Raw genomic sequence first — 19,831 nt, 5'->3', positions numbered from 1 at the left:
CACGGCCCTTAAGGCCCTTCAAAATCCTCAGCACCAAGCCCATGATGCTGTTAATCCGGCCCTGGTCCTCCTCCACCGCCGCTTCCACCTACACCGCCCATAGGTGTGCGCAGCCTATTGCATTAAGGTGTGCACCCCAAAGTTGAAATACACATGCATGTGTTTGCCAGCAGGGAGAGTAATGTATCGGGGCCATGTACCTGTAGGCAAGGAGAAATAGAGCAGAGCAGGTCCCAGGGAGATCTTTCCCATCTCCTCACTGGCAATGCTATGTGCCCTAGGTGATTAGGGTGTGCCCAGGCACACCCAGCACACCCTGTGCGCACGCCTATGTCACCGCCACATCCACCACCACCTCAACCTCCCTCCTACTCCATATGGGCCTCGTCCTTCAGAGATGAAGAAGAACATTGTTTTATTTTTCTGTTTTTTTTTGTTGTTTTAAGTTATTTCCCTATCCACATTTGTTTGCAGAGCACTTGCCATGCTCTTAATTACGTTTTGCTGCCATTTGCAGCACTCTAGCCCTTTCCTTTGGTGTTTTAGAGCCATTTTAGTGCCTTAAAGTTCGGGTCCCCATTGACTTCAATGGGGTTCGGTGTCCGGGAAAAGTTCGGTAAAAGTCCGGGACACGGACCCGGACTTTTTTTTAAAGTTCGGCCGAACCCGTCGAACACGGACATCTAGGTGTCCGCTCAACCCTACACATGACACATTCCAACTAGATTGCAAACAAGACTGCTCCATCTGTGAGATAATTTTTGTAAACCCTGCATTATAACCCAAGATACATTTTGAAAACCACTGGTTGGGGAAATCACTGATTATTGCTAGCTGGTATAGCCGATGGAAATAATAGCATGCCGAAAATACAACATGCTGGTCGACTTTGGTACATTCAGTCTACCCATCTATGGCTGGCTTAACCACTTCTGGACTGGAAGGTTTTCCCCCTTAATGACCAGGCCATTTTTAGCGATGCGGCACTGCATTACTTTAGTGGACAATTGCGCAGCCGTGCGATGCTGTACCCAAATTAAAAATTGATGTCCTTTTTTCCCACAAATAGAGCTTTCTTTTGGTGGTATTTGATCACCTCTGCGGTATTTATTTTTTGTGCTATAAACAAAAAAAGAGCGACAATTCTGAAAACAAAACTATATATATATATATAATTTTCTTTTTACTTTCTGCTATATAACATTCCCAATAAAAAAAATTTAAAAATCTAAATTTTTCATCACTTTAGGCCAATTTGTATTTTGCTACATATTTTTGGTAAAAAAAAAGTGTATATTGATTGGTTTGCTCAAAATTTATCGCATCTACAAACTAGGGGAAAGGTTTATGTCATTTTTATTTATTTTTTTTACTAGTAATGGCGGTGATTTTTAGCCAGACTGCGATATTGCAGACAGATCGGACACCTTACTGACATTTTTGACACTTTTGGGGGGACCAGTGACATTACTACAGTAATCAGTGCTGGAAATATGCACTGTTACTGTAAAAATGACACTGGCAGGGAAGGGGTTAACACCAGGGGTGATTAAAGGGTTAAATGTGTCCCTAGGGGGTGCTTTCTAACTGTGTGGGGGTTGTATTCACTGAATGAACACAGAGACCTGTGTTCATAAATAAGAGGAACACAGGATCCCTGTGTCCATAACTGACAGAACAGCGGTCTGCCGTGTTTAGTGTGCCCGCCCCCACCAGCGGTCCCGTGAAACGACATACAGTTACGTCTCTTCGCGGGACAGAATCGACTTGCCGCAGTATATATACTGTTGGCGGTCAGCAAGTGGTTAAAGTATAACTAAAGGCAAAACCTTTTTTTTTTTTTTTTTTTTGGATAGAGGGGAGAGGGATTAGTAGGCTTGTACATTTTTATTGCTGTCTGCGCCCCCTTTAAAGAGATTCCCCCTGTTTACCATTATCATTGAAAGTGATAATAAAAGAAAATCCCAAATTTTGATTGTCCTCAGATAAGTAATAGGGGAAATCTTACAATGGGGACACTAGTTCTGGTGGTCTGGGGGTCCCCAGGGAATTCCCTTAATTTGCAGGGATTTCGTCTGACTTCCTGTTTGGCTATGGGACAGGAAGTGAATCTCTGCAATGAGACACAGATGGCGGAAAGAAAATATCTGACAGGGGTTATAACCCTTCCTTTCTCTATCCAAAATGAAAAAAAATAAGTTTTTCCTATTTTTCTACTTTAGGGTGGAGCACAGTCAGGATAGGCGAGAGCCATGCACAACCCTTCCACTAGAGGGAGCTCTCTGAGACGAGAGGCTTTCTTCATCCCAAGGCTGATAGAACTTCTATAAATTGGAGCAAACACTTCCTGAACATTTAGAAGCTTTGCTCTTTGCAATGCATAATTAAACAAGCCTAAAAACCTCAATTTTTTTTTACTTCCAATAAGCTTTAATATACATTTTAACCGCTGTTGATCACAAAGGATTTTCCAGCCTGTAAAAAAAACAAGAATATTTTCATTTCATTCAGATAAGGAAAATCAGAGGACTCAATCTAATTAATCCTACAAGACTTTTCATGGAGAACTATCACTGCAATACGCAAAGAAAGATACTGTAGATTAAATGCAACACAGCAAGTAACGAACAAACCAACAAACCAAAACAAAATAAATAAAATGACAGCTGACACAAAGCTATTTGAGTCATGTGAGCCCAGAAAGAGTATAATTAAACTCCATGGGGAGAACATTTAAAAACATCATTCCAATACCTTCATCTAGTGAGACTGATGGTATACAGGAAACATTAATGTCCAAAATCCATTAAAGCAATCTCATTATTTAGTTTTTTTAAAAGTTGAACTCCAGGATTGCCAGAATACAAGAGTTTTGTATTCTTCCTTGAATTTCAGTGTGCTTTGTGTATTTCTTCCAGATCTGTGGAGTAATCCAATGTGCAGGAGCTTCCTGCAATTGAGACCGGTCACTCCTAATCTCTCTCCTTGTGCAGGATCACTGGTCAAGTCTCCACCCCCTTCTGTAGTTTTCTGCAGGCAGCCTGTAATGGATTAGGACTACCAGGGCCTAGGGCCCTCCCCCACAGCTCTGCTTTCTGCACAGGCTATGTACATAGTGATGGACGGACATCTGCTGGGATGGTTCGCACACACGATCGGCTAACTCAAATGTTCGCGAACCACAGGTTTACGTCGGACCCCATTTATTTTAATGGCAGGCGAACATGAAAAACCTCCAGGTCCTATTTGCAGCCACAAAATACTTACTAGTTGTGCCAGGGCCGCTGATAGGGGGGGACCACCAGCCCTCTTGTAGGGGGCCCAGCACATAGGGGGGCCCACACAGAGAGGGGGATTAGTGATGGACAGCAATTACAGAAATCTTCCTCCAGCACCTGAATCTGATCTGTCCCTCTCCCTGCTATCAGCTTTTATCTGTTGAGAAAGAGACAGTAGTCCCTCTCTAATCCCCCTCCCTGTGTGGGCCCCCCTCCCAGCACTTATCTCTGCTCAGGAGTTTATTTGTAAATTGCAACTTTGTTTCTCTCTCTCTGTCTCTCTGATCACTGAGCTCCAACTGCCCAGCCTGTATATTTTTCTCATCTCATCTTCTTTTTTATTTAACATAGTTTTTTTTTTTAGATTTAGCAGGAATTATGCGAGTTATGTTATATTTTTGTCTGATAATAGTGATTTTGTTGTAATTTTAGCTAAATATATCTTTAATATTTTCTTGAGGGGGCCCTGCCAGGTAGTCTGTACAGGGCCCCATGATTTCTAACAGCAGCCCTGAGCTGTGCACACATAGTCCCACAACATGGACACTGACATACCAGAAGTATTGCTATTGGAAAAGTTGCCATAAAACATTTCTTTTTTTTTTTATTCAGTAAAAAAATGTATTTATTTTTTTTTTCTAAATTAGCCAGAACTGACAGCAGCTGGTAAATACATGTCAAATACATATAGGGTCCATTCACACGTCTGTAAAATGGGTCCGCATCCATTCCACAATTTAGCGGAACGTTTAAAGGCCCATTGATTTTCAAATCCAGTCTGAAAAATTAGGCATTCAGAGGATAAAGAAGTAAGTGTCGGCCAGTACAGGCCCCAAATATCAGCCAACACACGTTCCCCTGACAGTAAAGAACTTTGTATTCTGTGGCTGGAGGTACATTAGGCATTCACAGGATACAGAAGTAAGTGTCGGCCATTACAGACCCCAAAAATTAGCCCACAGATGTTCACCTGACAGCAAAGATCGTTGTATTCTGTGGCTGGAGGTACATTAGGCATACACAGGCTACAGAAGTGTCGGCCATTACAGGCCCCAAAAATTAGCCCACAGGAATTCACCTGACAGCAAAGAACTTTGTATTCTGTGACTGGAGTTACATTAGGCATTCACAGGATACAGAAGTGTCGGCCATTACAGGCCTCATAAATTAGCCCACAGGCGTTCATATGACAGCAAAGAACTTTGTATTCTGTGGCTGGAGGTTGCTGTGTGGAGCAGGGACAGAGAGTTAGTGACACAAATCGCTAACTAATAGGCCCACAAAAGTCTTTTGTCAGTATAGTGAGAGGTTGCTGTGTGGAGCAGGGACAGACTGTATAGTGACACAAATCGCTAGCTAATAGGTGCACAAAAGTCTTTTGTCAGTGTAGGGAGAGGTTGCTGTGTGGAGCAGGGACAGACTGTAGCAATTAGGCATTCAACGGACATAAAAGGCCTTTTATGCCGATATTTTTACCTAAGACAGGGACCATGAATTGTTATGGGTGGTAGCGGATATTTGTGGCCTGTCATGAGGAATTTGAATCAAACATGGTCTACTGGTCACATGTGTTAAATTCCCCCGAGATCCATGCCTCATTCATTTTTAGAAATGTGAGGTAGTCATAGTCAACACTGTCGTGTGCTAGGCGAGTGTGCTTATCGTTCACAATCCCCCCTGCTGAACGTCCTTTTGGACAGGACACTAGACAAGGGGAAAGCCAACAGTTCTATTGCAAATTGTGCAAGCTCTGGCCAGAGATCAAGCCTACACACCCAGTAGTCCAGGGGTTCATCACTTCTCAGAGCGTCCACATCGGCTGTTAACCCGATGTAGTCAGACACCTGTTGGTCTAGGCGTTCCCTGATGCTGGATCCGGAGGACAGCTGTGGATGGGTCGCCTGAAAGAATGATCACATATCAGAAGTGACCAACACATCTTCAAACCGCCCTCTTCTTGCAGGCGCTGTTGGATTGGTACCCACAACTGTTTCTCTGCGAGTGGAAATTGCTCTGCCAGCACACGCAAAAGCAGAATGCAGCATTTCTCGAAGGCCTGGAAGTGCTGCATTCTGACAGCCCTCTGTGATGGTGGTAACATTTTTTGTTTGTACCGGGGGTCTAAGTACGTTGCCACCCAGTACTGGTCATTTTGTCACAGGGTCATTTAAAAAATTACAGGCAGAGGAAGAGGCAGGCCCTTCTGCAGAGGTGGTAGGGGTAGGGCAGGAGCACCAGGCCGGAGCCAAAGTGGGAAGTTGCAGAAGGTGCGTTCGATTACGTCAAAGGACGCACCGGACTTGGTTGAGTGGCTCATTCAGCCTTCCTCTTCTGCACTCTCCTCATCCTCTCTGTCTGCACCCTCTTCACTCTCTGCTGTGTGCACCCCCAAAGACATCGCTTGAGTCACAGGAATTATTTTCTGATCCGTCACAAGACATTTGCGATGCGCAGCCATTCTTGGCATCGGATCAGGAAGAGGAGGTAGGAACAGCCGCCAGTCAGCAGTCTGACGACAGTACCCAGATCAGCCCAAGGAGGTTTGTCCCCGCTGTTGCTGCCTACTCCGAGATCTCAAATGTTAGTGGTGGGGAAGGTGACGTCGATGATGACATGTCTATGGACGTCATGCGAGTGCCCACAAGAGAGGAAGAGGATGGGGAGTTCAGAGGGAGAGATGGACTAGCAGATAGGGAGGAGAAGCAGGCCGAACTTACATTGCACAGCAGGGACAAATCAGACTGCTAATGTATCAGGAGCGAGCCATCAACCATGTACGGTCACATATGGCGCTACCAGGATGCCAGTACATGGCTCCGCAGTGTGGGCATTTTTTAATGTGTCCGCTGCTGACAATAGTGTTGCCATCTGCAGCCATTGCAGTCAACGCATAAGTCGCAGTAAGCCCAACACTCACCTAGGGACGACCGCCTTAAGAAGGCACCTGGACTCCCATCACCGAGCCCAGTGGGCGCAACGCCATCAGAACCCACAAAGCCACACTCCATGCTCTCACCATCCAACCTCTTCTCCTTCTCTTCTTTCCTCACAATTGTCCTCCACTCCACCTTCCATCATGCCGTCCTCAATTTTTTCTGGAAAAAGGCAGGCTTCCATGGCACAAATGTTTGAGCGTAAAAAAATGATGACGCCGAATAACCCTCTTGCCCAACGGATGACCGCTGGCTTGTGGGAAATGATAGCCTGCCAACTACTGCCATATAAACTGGTGGACTTGGAGGCCTTTTATAAATTTGTGGCCATTGGAACACCACAATGGAAGGTCCCAGGAAGGAAATGTTTCTCGCAGAAGGGCATCCCAGAGCTATATGGCCATGTTCAGCGGGAAGTGAATGTATCTCTGGCACACAGTGTCAGTGCCAAGATACATCTGACCACAGACACGTGGTCTAGCAAACACGGGCAGGGAAGGTATATAACTTTTACTGTCCACTGGGTGAACCTCCTGACGGCCGCCAAGCATGTAACCCGTGGCACCCGTGTAGATTTGGTTTTACCACCACGGATTGCATGCAGGCCTGCCTCTTCTTCTCCTCCTACTCCATCCTCCCTCTCCTCCTAAGCTGACTCCTCCTTTTCCACTGCTACCGTCTCTTCCGCTGCGCCGCCCAAGAACCTTTTCGACATGTCAGGTGAGACGTTGCCATGCTGTGCTGCGTCTATTGTGCCTGAAAGCCAAGAGCCACACTGGTCCTGCACTCCTTTCAGCTTTGCGTTCACAGGCAGATCAGTGGCTAACACCGCTCTGTTTGACAGTTGGTAAAGTGGTGTGCGACAATGGTGCCAATCTGCTGAGTGCGCTTAAACAGGGCAAAATTACACACGTGCCATGCATGGCACACGTCCTGAACTTGGTCGTGCAGCGATTCGTTGTCAAATACCCTGGGGTCCAGAATGTCTTGCGGCAGGCCAGGAAAATCTCAGGCCATTTCAGAAGATCTTACACAGCCATGGCTCGCCTTGCTGACATTCAGCGGTGACACAACCTGCCCGTCAGATGTCTTATTTGTGACTACCCGACCCAATGGAACTCAACCTTGTATATATGCTTGATAGGCTGCTCCAGCCGAAACGTGCAGTTAATGACTACCTGTACGAACTCTGTGGCAGGACAGGTTCTGGGGAGCTTGTTTTTTTTCACCGCGCCAGTGGCTGCTCATGCGCGACGCATGCAGACTTCTGCAGCCATTTGATGAGATCACCAAACTGGTCAGTCGCAGCCAGGGCACCATCAGTGACATCTTACCTTACGCCTTCTTTCTGGAGCGTGCATTGCGTTGTGTCATTGATCAAGCCGTCGAGGAGCAGGAGCAGGAAGATGAGGAAGTCGCAATGCTGGATGAATATAGAAAGCATATTATAATGGATTTGCATTGTGACTGGTGAGCGGTTCTGCAGCGATACTACAACTACAAAGAGTGACAAACACAATTAGAAAAAAGTATTATAACTGGTGTGATAGACCAGTGGCCCCCCAAAATGACAAATTGAAGAGGGGTGTTATATAACAATATACTTTCATAATAGTGTATTTGGGTACTGCAGAAATGTTGCCGCTGCATCATCGACGTCATGGAGTAGGCAGCAAGAGGCAGCTGTTGCTACCTCCTCTTCCTGATCCGATGCAAAGAATGGCTGCACATCGTAAATGTCTTGTGATGGATCGGAAAATAATTCCTGTGACTCAAGTGAAGGGTATATTGTGGTGGTGGTGGTGGTGGTGTTGTCTTTAGGGGTGCACACAGCAGAGAGTGAAGAGGGTGCAGATAGAGAGGATGAGGAGGGTGCAGAAGAGGAAGGCTGAGTGAGCTACTCAACCAAGTCTGGTGCATCCTTTGATGTAATCGAACGCACCTTCTGCAACTTCCCACTTTGGCTCTGGCCTGGTGCTCCTGCCATACCCCTACCACCCCTGAAGAAAGGTCTGCCTCTTCCTCTGCCCGTCATTTTTTAAATGACTCTGACAATAGTCTCTAGAGAAATGCAGTGTATGTGGAAGAAGGTATATAACACCCCGCTTCAATCTGTCGATTTGGGGGGCCACTGGTATATCACACCAGTTATAAAAATAATTCCCTGTAACTTTTGTCACTGTGTGTAGCAGAGTTAACGCAGCAAAAGAGGCAACATTTCTGCAGTACCCAAATACACTATTATGAAAGTATATTGTTATATAACACCCCACTTCAATCTGTCGTTTTGGGGGGCCACTGGTATATCACACCAGTTATAATACTTTTATAATACTTTTTTCCCAGTAACATTTGTCACTGTGTGTAGCAGAGGGAATGCAGCAAAAGAGGCAAAATTTCTGCAGTACCCAAATACACTATTATGAAAGACGGTTAGGGGGGTCTCGGGCGTGAACTCAGTCATCCACTATCGGGGATGATTTTTTGTGCATTGGACCGCCGGAGTCAAGGACTTGTGAGATCCTGCTGGGGACATTGCAACATCTTACAGATTGTTTCATGATTCCTTTTGCACCAGACAAGATAGAAGCCACGGAACAGATTTTTCTCAGAATAATCATTGATTCAGTGGCCATGGAATACAGATTGCCTATGGATATTTGTTGGCTCTGTGAACAAAAGTGGGACAAGAATAAGGATGATGGAGGATTAAGTTGTGGGAGCTACAATTCCTGCTAGGTAAGCTAAATTGTGCTTGCAGAATTAATCCCATGGGCAGGACTTTCTGCAAGCGTTTGTCGGCAGCTTCATCTGGCATCAATGCCCCAGGCCATTATGTGCAGCTTTCCATGGGGCTCAGGGCCGACCTGCATATTTGGAATATTTTTCTTGAATCATTTAATGACCATTCTGTATGGCTGGAGGGTCTGGTCAGCAATAGGGATCTGGTCATGTTCACAGATGCAGTGAGTTCAGCGGAATATGGGGCCTATTTTCAGGGGCGTTGAATTGCTAAGCCAAGGCCTGAGGAGTGGCGCACCGCTGGATTTTTGAGGAACCTGGTGTTACTCTAGCCATTTTCCAGTGTCTTGGCAGTGGAACTTTGGGTGGGAGGCTTTTCAGAACAATAAATTTTAATTCAATTGTGACAATATCGGCGTGCATTTAGCAATCAATAACATCTCAGCTTCTTCCCCACCGGTGGTCAGGCTCTTGCATTACTTGGTGTGACAGGAAGTCAGGTAAATCTGTGGATGTTGTCACAGACAGGAGATACATGTCTGCTTGGTTTAGACAATTCACCAATTACTATAGGGTGTCGGTTGCAGAGGTAGCCAGCAGGAAGGTGTAAAGAAGTTGAAAACCCTTCAGCTATTCAGAATGAGGAAATTAAGGCCTCTATAATTTGTCCAGAGGAAGTCTATTGACGGCTGCCTCCTGACGCTGTGTGGGTAGAGGAGGACAGTCAGATGTGTGCCTCCTGACGCTGTGTGGGCATGGGAGAGGAATGCCTCCTGAAGCGATGTGAGCTGAGGAGGGTAAAGGGACTGAAGACTTCTCAAGGTGAGGTCATGGATTGTTTCTATGTGAAGAGAAACCAATGGACATTTTCTGTGTGAAAAGAAAATAAATGAACTATTTCTATGTGAAGAGAAAAACAAACGGATGTTTTCTATGTGAAGAGAAAAGGAACATTTTCTGGGTGAAGAGAAAATAAATGGACTATTGATGGTCTGCTGTAGGATCAGCAAAGTCTGCCCAACAGTAGGTTGGGGACAGACTCCTTAAGTAGGTTCCTGTTTGTGAGAAGGTAGCCGCCCACAGTGGCAAGGATTTATTTCATTTTATGTTTATTTTGACGTATGCTGTTTTTGATTCTTGCACTTGTGTGAAGAAAATTGCAAGAATAAAACCATACACTGTTTGCAACCACTTCTCGGCTATCTCCCTGTGTAACGAACCCCCCCCAAGGGGTCATCCACACCCGCCACCGGGCTAATCCCCTCACATAGGTTTTGAGTTGTTTGTGATTGAATACATTTATTTATGCTGTTCACATCCCGGGAGCTACCAGCAAATTAGCAGATGTTTTGTCTCATTTTCAGTGGGACAAGTTTTGCATATTGGCATCGGAGGCGGAGCAACATGGGGTGCCTTGTTACATATCTATGAAGGATTGCATTGGAGTCACCGCTGGACTGATACAGGTTTCGCTCAGCACAGCAACATGGGTGTCCTATTCCAGAGCGTTGAAGGAATAGTTCTCTTTATTAGAAGAGGTAGTTGGGGAGGATTTTGGGGTGAACCTATCATCTTTAGGTACTATATTTTGTTTGCTATAATCTTGCGCAGGGTACCTCAGTGTCCATGGTGGATTGAACATTTGTGTTGCGTCAGATGCTTAAGGGTTACCAGAGGGGAAGGCATAGTTGTGATTCTAGATGACCAGTTTCCTTTTCAGTACTGAATTCAGTGCTGGACCCTTTGCCTATGGTTTGTTCATCACCTTATGAGGTGACTGTTTCGGGAAGCATTTTTGGTGTCCTTTTTTTGGTGCTTTCCAGATTAGCGAGCTGGTTAGCCCATCCAGGAGAGTTCTGGGGGAGAATGTTGGTGGGTGATGATATGTGTTCTGCCTCATCAGTAAAACTCTGGATCAGACGATCCAAGACTGACTAGAGAGACAAGGGAGTGCAGGTTGACTTGTTTAGGGGCAATAGCACTCCCCTTTGTCCAGTCTTAGAGATGGAACAATTTCTGAATGTGCGGCCCAGAGAGGAGGGTGCCTTGTTCATCCACTAGGATGGTTCATTTCTGTCCAAGTTTCAATTCCTTGCGGTTTTCCGTAAGTGTCTATCGGAGGCGGCAATGGTTGCTGGAGATTGTTTCTCCCATTCTTTCTGCATGGGAACAGCCACCGAGGCGTCACGGTGGGGTCTTAATAAGCGATGTTGAAACGAATAGGCAGGTTGGAGTCCAAAGAGATACAAAATATATGTGCGACGTCCCCTGCTGTAGTCTATCAATGATAGGTGGTGTGTTTCCTCCTGTCTGTTTTTCCTGTCGTTCTTTGGTGTCCTTTTATGAAACGGAGATGAGCAGTGATCCTGCTGATCACAGCTCATTTGCAATCATTCTCAGTTTATGAAACAGAAATGATCAGCGGAGAACAGATTCCTCTTCACACTGAAATCTGTCATTGCCCGACACAGAAACAGCCAGGCTATGAAGCTGCGATCTCCGCACTTCACTGGCGATCTGTGCCAGAATTCACACTCCCAGATTCCCCAGCCTGGAGCTTGTGAAGCGGGGAGTGAAGACCAAATTAGGGGGAGAACTGAGGGGGAAAAACAAAGATTATCGACTTCCTTCTTCCTCGTTCAGACCCCCCAACACAGTAATCATGTCCCCCTGCCATATTTATGTATATATATATATACACACATACATGTAGATATATATTTAATGTGTATATATATATATATATATATATATATATATATATATATAATGTATGCGTGTGTGTATTCAGTGTATATATATATATTTATGTAAGGGGACTATTATTTATTAACATTAGTGGGGATCGTGTACTCGCAGTGATAATTTATCACTGCTTGTTAAAGAGCGCCAGTGATTTTCATACTACGGTAATCTCGCTTTGTCTCACGAGATTACAGGTGCCCCATTCACTTCTACACAGATCTCGGCAGTCCTCCGAGAAAACAGTTCTCCTCTGATCACCCTGGGAGAACTGAAGTTCTCCACTTCATAAAAAGGGTGCCAGAGGAGATCATTTTCCCTGGAGAACTGCAGAGAAGTGAACAGAGAAAAAAATTCACCCTTTCATAAACGTACACCTTTATATTATTTATGTTGCCAGAACTTCCGGTATGGTTGGTGCATTGTCATCTTTATGTCTTTACATATTTTCCCCGGTGTCTCATGCTTATGTGTTCTGGGGGGCGTAGAGGGCGAACGTTAGGTCCAATGGACAGCAGTTGTAAGTTTCTAGAGAGGCGGCCATTGTTAGATGGATTGGGGTGCCAGGGATACTCTGGCAGGGAGTCTTACCCGAGGTTCACTAATATGTGTGCTTAATCATTACTGTAATGATTAAGCACACATTAGTGTGTGAAACGCGTCTACCTTGCCACTTTTTTGCCACATTGGGATGTCCAATAAATCTGGATTTTGACCACATCTGAGTGCAGCCATTTATTTTCATTATAGCTCTGAATGCAAAAGAGGGGCCAACCTACTAGCAAGGTGTACCTAATAAAGTGACCATTGAGTATATATATATATATATATATATATATATATATATATATACTGTATATATACACATTCAAATAGTACTGCAATCACAAATGCTATATACTGCTGTGCTGGTCTCTGCTGCTGCATGATGTAAAATAAACGGTGAATCATTTCAAAATTTAAACTAAAGTGAATAAGGACAGCTTAATAAAATCTGACTGCCATCAACCTCTCGACAGATTCTGGGAAGTCAAGCCAAAAGTTCAAGGCAAAACTGATTTTTTGAACATAATAAGAACAATCATCCAGTGTACTGGAATACCAATTTAAAAAAATATTTCATAATAAAGCATTTATCCCAAAACATTCTTACAAATAGTAGAAAAATAGCAGAATAAAAAAAAAATTAATAATAAATGTTCACGCCAGTCTAATAGATATCTCATGGTGGGCAATGGAGGCAATCTTCTACCTGATAGATATTGAGACAGCGGACACCAGTAATGCCAAAGGTACTATTTTAGTTTAAAGTGGCAAGTTCACCTTTTTCATGAAAAAAGAAAAGGTGAAGGAAGGCCAAATAGCCAGAGCACCCCTCTGGACCTTGCTGCACATGGTGACTGTGATGCCTCAATCTGCCGGTTCATACTACGCACATTGCAATATACAGCCCATGAGTATCCATTACAATGTTCACATTGGCAAGTGGTCATTGGTCAGCACGGCACTTTTACCACGCTGACTAAAGAGAAGAGTTTCTTTCTCCTGGGACACTATACTAGAAGAAACTTCAGATGTGCTTCTCATTGGTCAGCATGATCATATGGCTATGGAACTACTGGTGTCAACTATCTGAATACTTACAAGGGGGCAGATTGACCCCATGAGCTACACTAGATTGTCAAAAGTATTGGGACACCTGCCTCTACACCCACATGAACTTTAATGGCATCCCAGTCTTAGTCCGAAGGGTTCAATATTGAGTTGGCCCACTCCTTGCCACTATAACAGCTTCAAGTCTTCTGGGAAGGCTGTCCATAAGGTTTCGGAGTGTGTCTATAGGAGTGTTTGACCATTCTTCAAAAAGCGCATTTGTGAGGTCAGGCACTGATGTTGGACAAAAAGGCCTGGCTTGCAGTCTCCACTATAATTCATCCTAAAGGTGTTCTATTGGGTTGAGGTCAGGACACTGTGCAGGCCAGTCAAGTTCCTCCATCCCAAACTCTCTCATCCATGCCTTTACGGACCTTGCTTTGTGTCCTGGTCCAAACCATTTGGTGGAGGGGAGGTTATGATGTGGGGTTGTTTTTTAGGGGCTTAACCTGGCCCCTTGGTTCCAGTGAAAGGAACTCTTAAGGAGTCAGGATACCAAAACATTTTCATGCTCCCAACTTTGTGGGAACAGTTTGGGGGGTGGCCCCTTCCTGTTCCAACATGACTGGGTACCAGTGCACAAAGAAAGGTCCATAAAGACATGGATGAGTGAGTTTGGGGTGGAAGAACCTGACCTCAACCCAATAGAACACCTTTGGGATGAATTAGAGAGGAGACTGCGAGCCAGGCCTTCTCGTCCTGACCTCACAAATGCACTTCTGGAAGAATAGTCAAACATTCCCATACACACACTTCTAAACCTTGTGGACAGCTTTCCCAGAAACGTTAAAGCTGTTATAGCCACAAAGGGTGAGCCAACTTAATTTTAAACCATATGGCCTAATGCTGGCCATACACTATACATAAAATAATTCAAACAAATTTTCGAAAAATGAACAATCGGTCGTGAGAGCAGACGATAGTGCCATCATGTAATGACCGATAAATCATTCAATGGACATAAATTAATCTGTTCTTTGTTCATTTTGTCATATATACCTAGTGCAAACAGTTTGGACGAGAAACATATTAACCTTTCAATTTATCGTTCGTTTGGCAGAAAAATTTCCAAACTTGTCCTTTTTTTGGCTCAAAAACATCACAACCGATTACCGATTTGTGCCCATTAACTGGCCGAAAAACAAACGAACTCTCCAAATGACCGAATTTCAGCCGTTTTTTCATATAGTGTATGGCCAGCATTAGACTGGGATACCATTAAAATTCATGTGCGTGTAAAGTCAGGCATCCCAATACTTTTGCTAATATATTGTATCTATTAGAAATGGAATGTGGGGATTTGGATGAGGATGAGACAACTAGAAGGAAACATTTAAGGTTAAAAATACATACTTAAATAGATTTTCTTTTTAATCCAGTGTCACTTTAGGGGAACTCTTGGTCTCATGCTCAACACCAAGCAATGGTGAAAGAAACGAACAACAGCCTATAGAAGTAAACCTAATCAGTTATTTCATTCACACATGGGGGTTGATTTACTAAAAATGTATGCAAAATGCAAAAATCTGGTGCCACTCTGCAAAGAATCCAATCAGCTTCCATTTTTTTTTGTCAAAGCTTAATTGAACTTTAAGTAGAACTATTGGCAAAACTTTCTTGTTTTCATTTTGAAAAGAGTAAGAAGGGTTATAACCCATGTAAGATTTTTTTTTTTTTTTTGCCATCTGTGTCCCATTGCGGAGATTTTCATTTACTTCCTGTCCCATAGCCAAACCGGAAGTGAGAGTAAATCTCTGTAAATTAAGGGAATTCCTTTGGGATCCCCAGAACTAGTGTCCCCATTGGAAAATTTCCCCCCTATTACTTTTCTGGGGACAACCCAAAATTTGGGATTTTCTTTTACTTTCACTTTCAATGATAATGGTAAACAGGACAAGGAGAAGGTGAATCTCTTTAACGGGAGGACAGACAGCAATAAAAGCAGGCAAGCATTTTAATTCCTCTGCACTCTATCCAAAACTAAAAAAAAAAGGTATGCCTTTAGTTATACTTTAAAAGTTGATTGGCTACCATGCACCTCTGCACCAGATTTTACACTCTCCTGTTTTAGTTTCATTCTCTCTTTATTGTTTTATCAAGTGAACAAACAGCATTTCAAGCTACGTAATACATAGACCATTATGCAAAGAAGCTTGTGTACCAATGGTACCACACCCTACAAAAACTAGCTGCCATCACCAATCAGTCTCCTCTTTGTTGGAGGCAATGTGGATCATCCCTTCATATTTGGTGGCAATGCGCTGTTATTCAACCATTTGGACTCAAGTTTTCCGGCTAATTGCAACAGTTACCAACATGGACATATTGAACAATCCCAAACTAGCTTTGTTGGGCTTAGGCATAGATTCATAGCCTTATAAATTTCACATCCTACTGACCACTTTCTTCATTGCTACGAGACTCTCCATCGCTCGCAATCAGAAAATCTCAAAATCATTATCTATTAGGGATGTGACACTCTCCCTCAATGAACATGTCAAACTTGAATACACCTTTGCCAAGGCTCACTCGACACAAGACTAATTCCTACACTCTTCGGTAAATCAACCCCTTTGTGTCCCTTGAGATCCTTTATGTCTAATGTGACCATTGCAACCTTTTCTGCCATGCCATTGGAGCCATTCCTTAAATCATCTGTAAGAAACGAGTCTAAAGCTGGCCATACACTAGTAGAATTTTGTTAGAAATGTATGGCTTAAGAATTTTCTGATTATTACTGTGGTGACAGCTTTTCGAAGGAGCAGAAAGACATTTTTTTCTCAAAGCAATTACTTTGTACAGTGTATGTGGTTGTCATTTGGGAAAGTCCATTCATTCCAAAATCGAATGTTAAAAGTAGGGTTGCACCTATACGTTTTTTTTCTTTTTGGCGAGTACGAGTACTGATACTTTTTGTCAAGTGCTTGCTGATACCAAGTATCGATACTTTGCGGTGCGATTTGCGTCAAAAATCAGGGCCTTTGTAGGTGCTCACAGAGCTGGAGAAGAAGTACAGGGACCCTGTGGGTACAGGGCGGAATTGATGCCAGCTTGGGGTGGACTGCCTCTACATCTCCCCCAGCCCTGTGAGCACCTTCCACGGCCCTGATTTGCTACCAGATATGCGAGTTCTAAATGTGAGTTCTAAACTGCCCACTAGATGGCACTTTAATACGTTTTTTACTCACACACATACTGGATCAGTGGGGGAAATCACATGAGACTCTTTGCAGTGCGATTTGCGCCCATTCATTTTCTATTGACGTAAATTGCACCACAAAGTATCGGTTTCGGTATCGGGAGCATTTGGGTACCAATACTCGCTCAAATGCTTGGTATCGGTGAATCCCTAGTTAGAAGCAAACAAAATTTTGAAGTACGTTTAAAAAACATTTGTCAGTTCATCATAAATTTTACTGAGAATATTCATACAAAGGTTCATTTAGAAATCTACTGTGTGGCCAACTTTACTCACTAAAGCTCACCTCTGACTTTTTAACCACTTGCTGACCAGCCGCCGTTATACGGCGGCAGGTTCCTGCAAATCGCTGTACCTGTACGGCGGTCCGCGGGAGCAATTCGGGGGGTGCCTGTGCCCACTCGCCAGCGAGGAAGCCAATCCACGGGGCCGCCGGGCACCCCAATCTCTCCTGTTGTTCTCTCAGGAATCAATGCAGAGCTTTTGTGTTCCTCCTATTTAGAAACACAGGTCTGTGTATTGATTTCACAAGCTCATCCCCCCCACAGTTAGAAAACACTCCCCTAGGCTCACATTTAAGCCTTTGATTGCCCCTGCATTAACCCCTTCCCTGCCAGTGTCATTATTACAGTAACAGTGCATATTTTTAGCACTGATTACTCTAGTAATGTCACTGGTCCTCCTAAAAGTGTAAAAAATGTCAGTTAGGGGTCTGATCTGTCCGGTGCAATGTCGCAGTCCCCCTACAAATCACTAATTGCCGCCAATACTATTAATAAATAAATAAAAATGACAAATCTTTCCCCTAATTTGTAGACGCAATAACTTTTGCGCAAACCAATTTAAAATGCGCTTATTGGGACTTTTTTTACCAAAAATATGTAGCAGAATACAAATTGGCCTAAAATGATGAAAAAATTTAGAATATTATATAGCAGAAAGTGAAAAATATATATATATTTTTTCATCAGAATTGTTGCTATTTTTTGTTTATGTTTAAAGAAAAAAAAATTGCAGAGGCGATCAAATACCACCAAAAGAAAGCTCTATTTGTGGGAAAAAAAGAACATCAATTTTATTTAGGTACAGCGTCGCACGACCGCGCAATTGTCCGTTAAAGTAACGCAGTGCCGAAACGCAAAATAATGGCCTGGTCATTAAGGAGGGCAAATCCTTCCGGTCCAGAAGTGGTTAAGGTAAAACATGGTTGTAATTCCAGCTACTCGGAGTCTAGCAAGAGTTTGAGATGCATTATAGAGCAAGCCGCCTTTGACTGTTCTCTCTGACAGACAACCGTTTAAAAATTAATGGTAACACTGAATCCCAGAACAGCCAGTAAAGTACAGCCAGTTCTGCCGATATGATTTTTTTTTTTTAACTCCATTAAAACAACACCCAAAGACAAATGAATGCGACCATGTTAACATAACAGGGAAGTCACTCACTGGCAAATTGTACTAAGAGTCTCATTTACATTGATTAATAGAAATTAGCATTATCGGACGCATTTTAAAATAGCAAGTCTTTGTGTAATATTTTAATGCAATTAATAAATGAAGGAATATTCTTAAGGAGTCTTACAAATCAGATATAAATCAAGCTGATCTTTTTCAGTGGCATAACAAACATTGCAAGGGTTTCCAGAGATCTGGGGACAACTTGAAGAATTAGAAGTTTGTCCTTTGGAAATACTGCAAAAAAAAATTGCTGGCTTATGTGTAGCAGGGCAGGACTACCTATCGACACTAGATGGCGCTGAGAGGAACTACTGAAAACATTGTCATTGAGGTGTACATTTATTATATCAAAGGAGACGATAAAGTATTTTATAAATAAGTATTTTTTTATAGCTTTCACAATTTCACTTTTTCTTTCATGATCTTTCTTATCAAGATATCCCTTTCACCACATATTATATATAGTATTTTTGCACATATTGTTACAGGCTAAGGCCATTTGTCTTCTCTGGCCTTTGAAGGTTGCCGGTCTCTGTGCCTTTCGGGCCGGATATCCCTCTCCCCCCCAACTCCCAGTGAGACTAAATGAATTGTTTTTCTTTGGGAAGATATATAGCCGTTCCTTCCTTGTATATATATACCTTGATTGAATTTGGATACGTGAATACTTATGGAGAGTTTGTCCTACAAGTGGACATCTAAGTTTCTTTTTTGAACCCACTGGTTCCTGCTACATTTAAGGTATACTTTTCCTCCCCCCTCACTCCCTTTTTTTTTTTTGGCCTTTGTCTCATGTTGCTATGTTCTCTTGTCTATAGATTTTTTGTGCTTTTTCTCCTGAGGAAGCGAAAACTGATTTTGCGAAACGCGTCGAGATTTCAGCAAGCACACAATGATCAACATTATTGATGTTCAAATTGACCATTAAGTATTTCCATATATACTGGTTATGTGATATATTCTCAATCAAGTACCATGTTTTTTTCTATTCTTTTTTACCTTTTTGTAGAATAAAATGTATGTAATTGTATATATATATATATATAAAAGAAGGTGTATATATTATTCACACCAAGGTTATCCCTTATGAACATATAAACACTAGCAGCGCATATAGGACACAGTCTCCAAAGTCCATAAGTTCAATGCCAATGACCAAAAATTCATCAATAAAATAGTATAGTACAGTCCGTGGTATAATCAGGTGAATGATTAGTTTGTGCTTATTACACAAGATGATGTGCACCTTCACCGCACCTCTGTGGACCCCCTGTGGCAATACCCACATACCTTTATGTATATTGCACTTTACAGATCAATGCTCTGGCAAGGCTCCCTGGACCGGTCCCTTGAAAACCAGCAAAACACAGGCCACCTGGACAGCAAGCAATCCAACGGATATCTCCCAATCCCAGCTACACATGGTGAGGGGCTCCTGCTTTTATATTCTTTGTGCGGTTTTGTCTCTTTAAAGTCCCTTGGGCCATATTCGTTTGTTTTTAAACAATATATTTTATATCTATTTGATAATCGTCGCTTACATAATGAGTGTTAAATTGTATCTATAGTCAAAACATTAAATCATATATAGTTACATATTTGGTAAGGTTGAATATAAACACCAGGGGATCCAGTTCAATCTGAGTGTGTTTTTATGTCACTACCACTTTTTATATCCTTATACATTGTCTTCAATAAGAAACACATCTAAAAGTTTTTTTCCACTCCCTGCTTACACCACCATTTGTGTAAGGGAGTTCCACATCCTTACCGCTCTAACAGTTTAAGATTGAGCCGCCTCTCATCCAGCTGCATTCTGTGGCCACG

This window comes from Pelophylax lessonae (assembly GCF_965119305.1).
Source record: "Pelophylax lessonae genome assembly, chromosome: 13".
NCBI lineage: Eukaryota > Metazoa > Chordata > Amphibia > Anura > Ranidae > Pelophylax > Pelophylax lessonae.
This window is presented reverse-complemented; position numbering follows the sequence as displayed.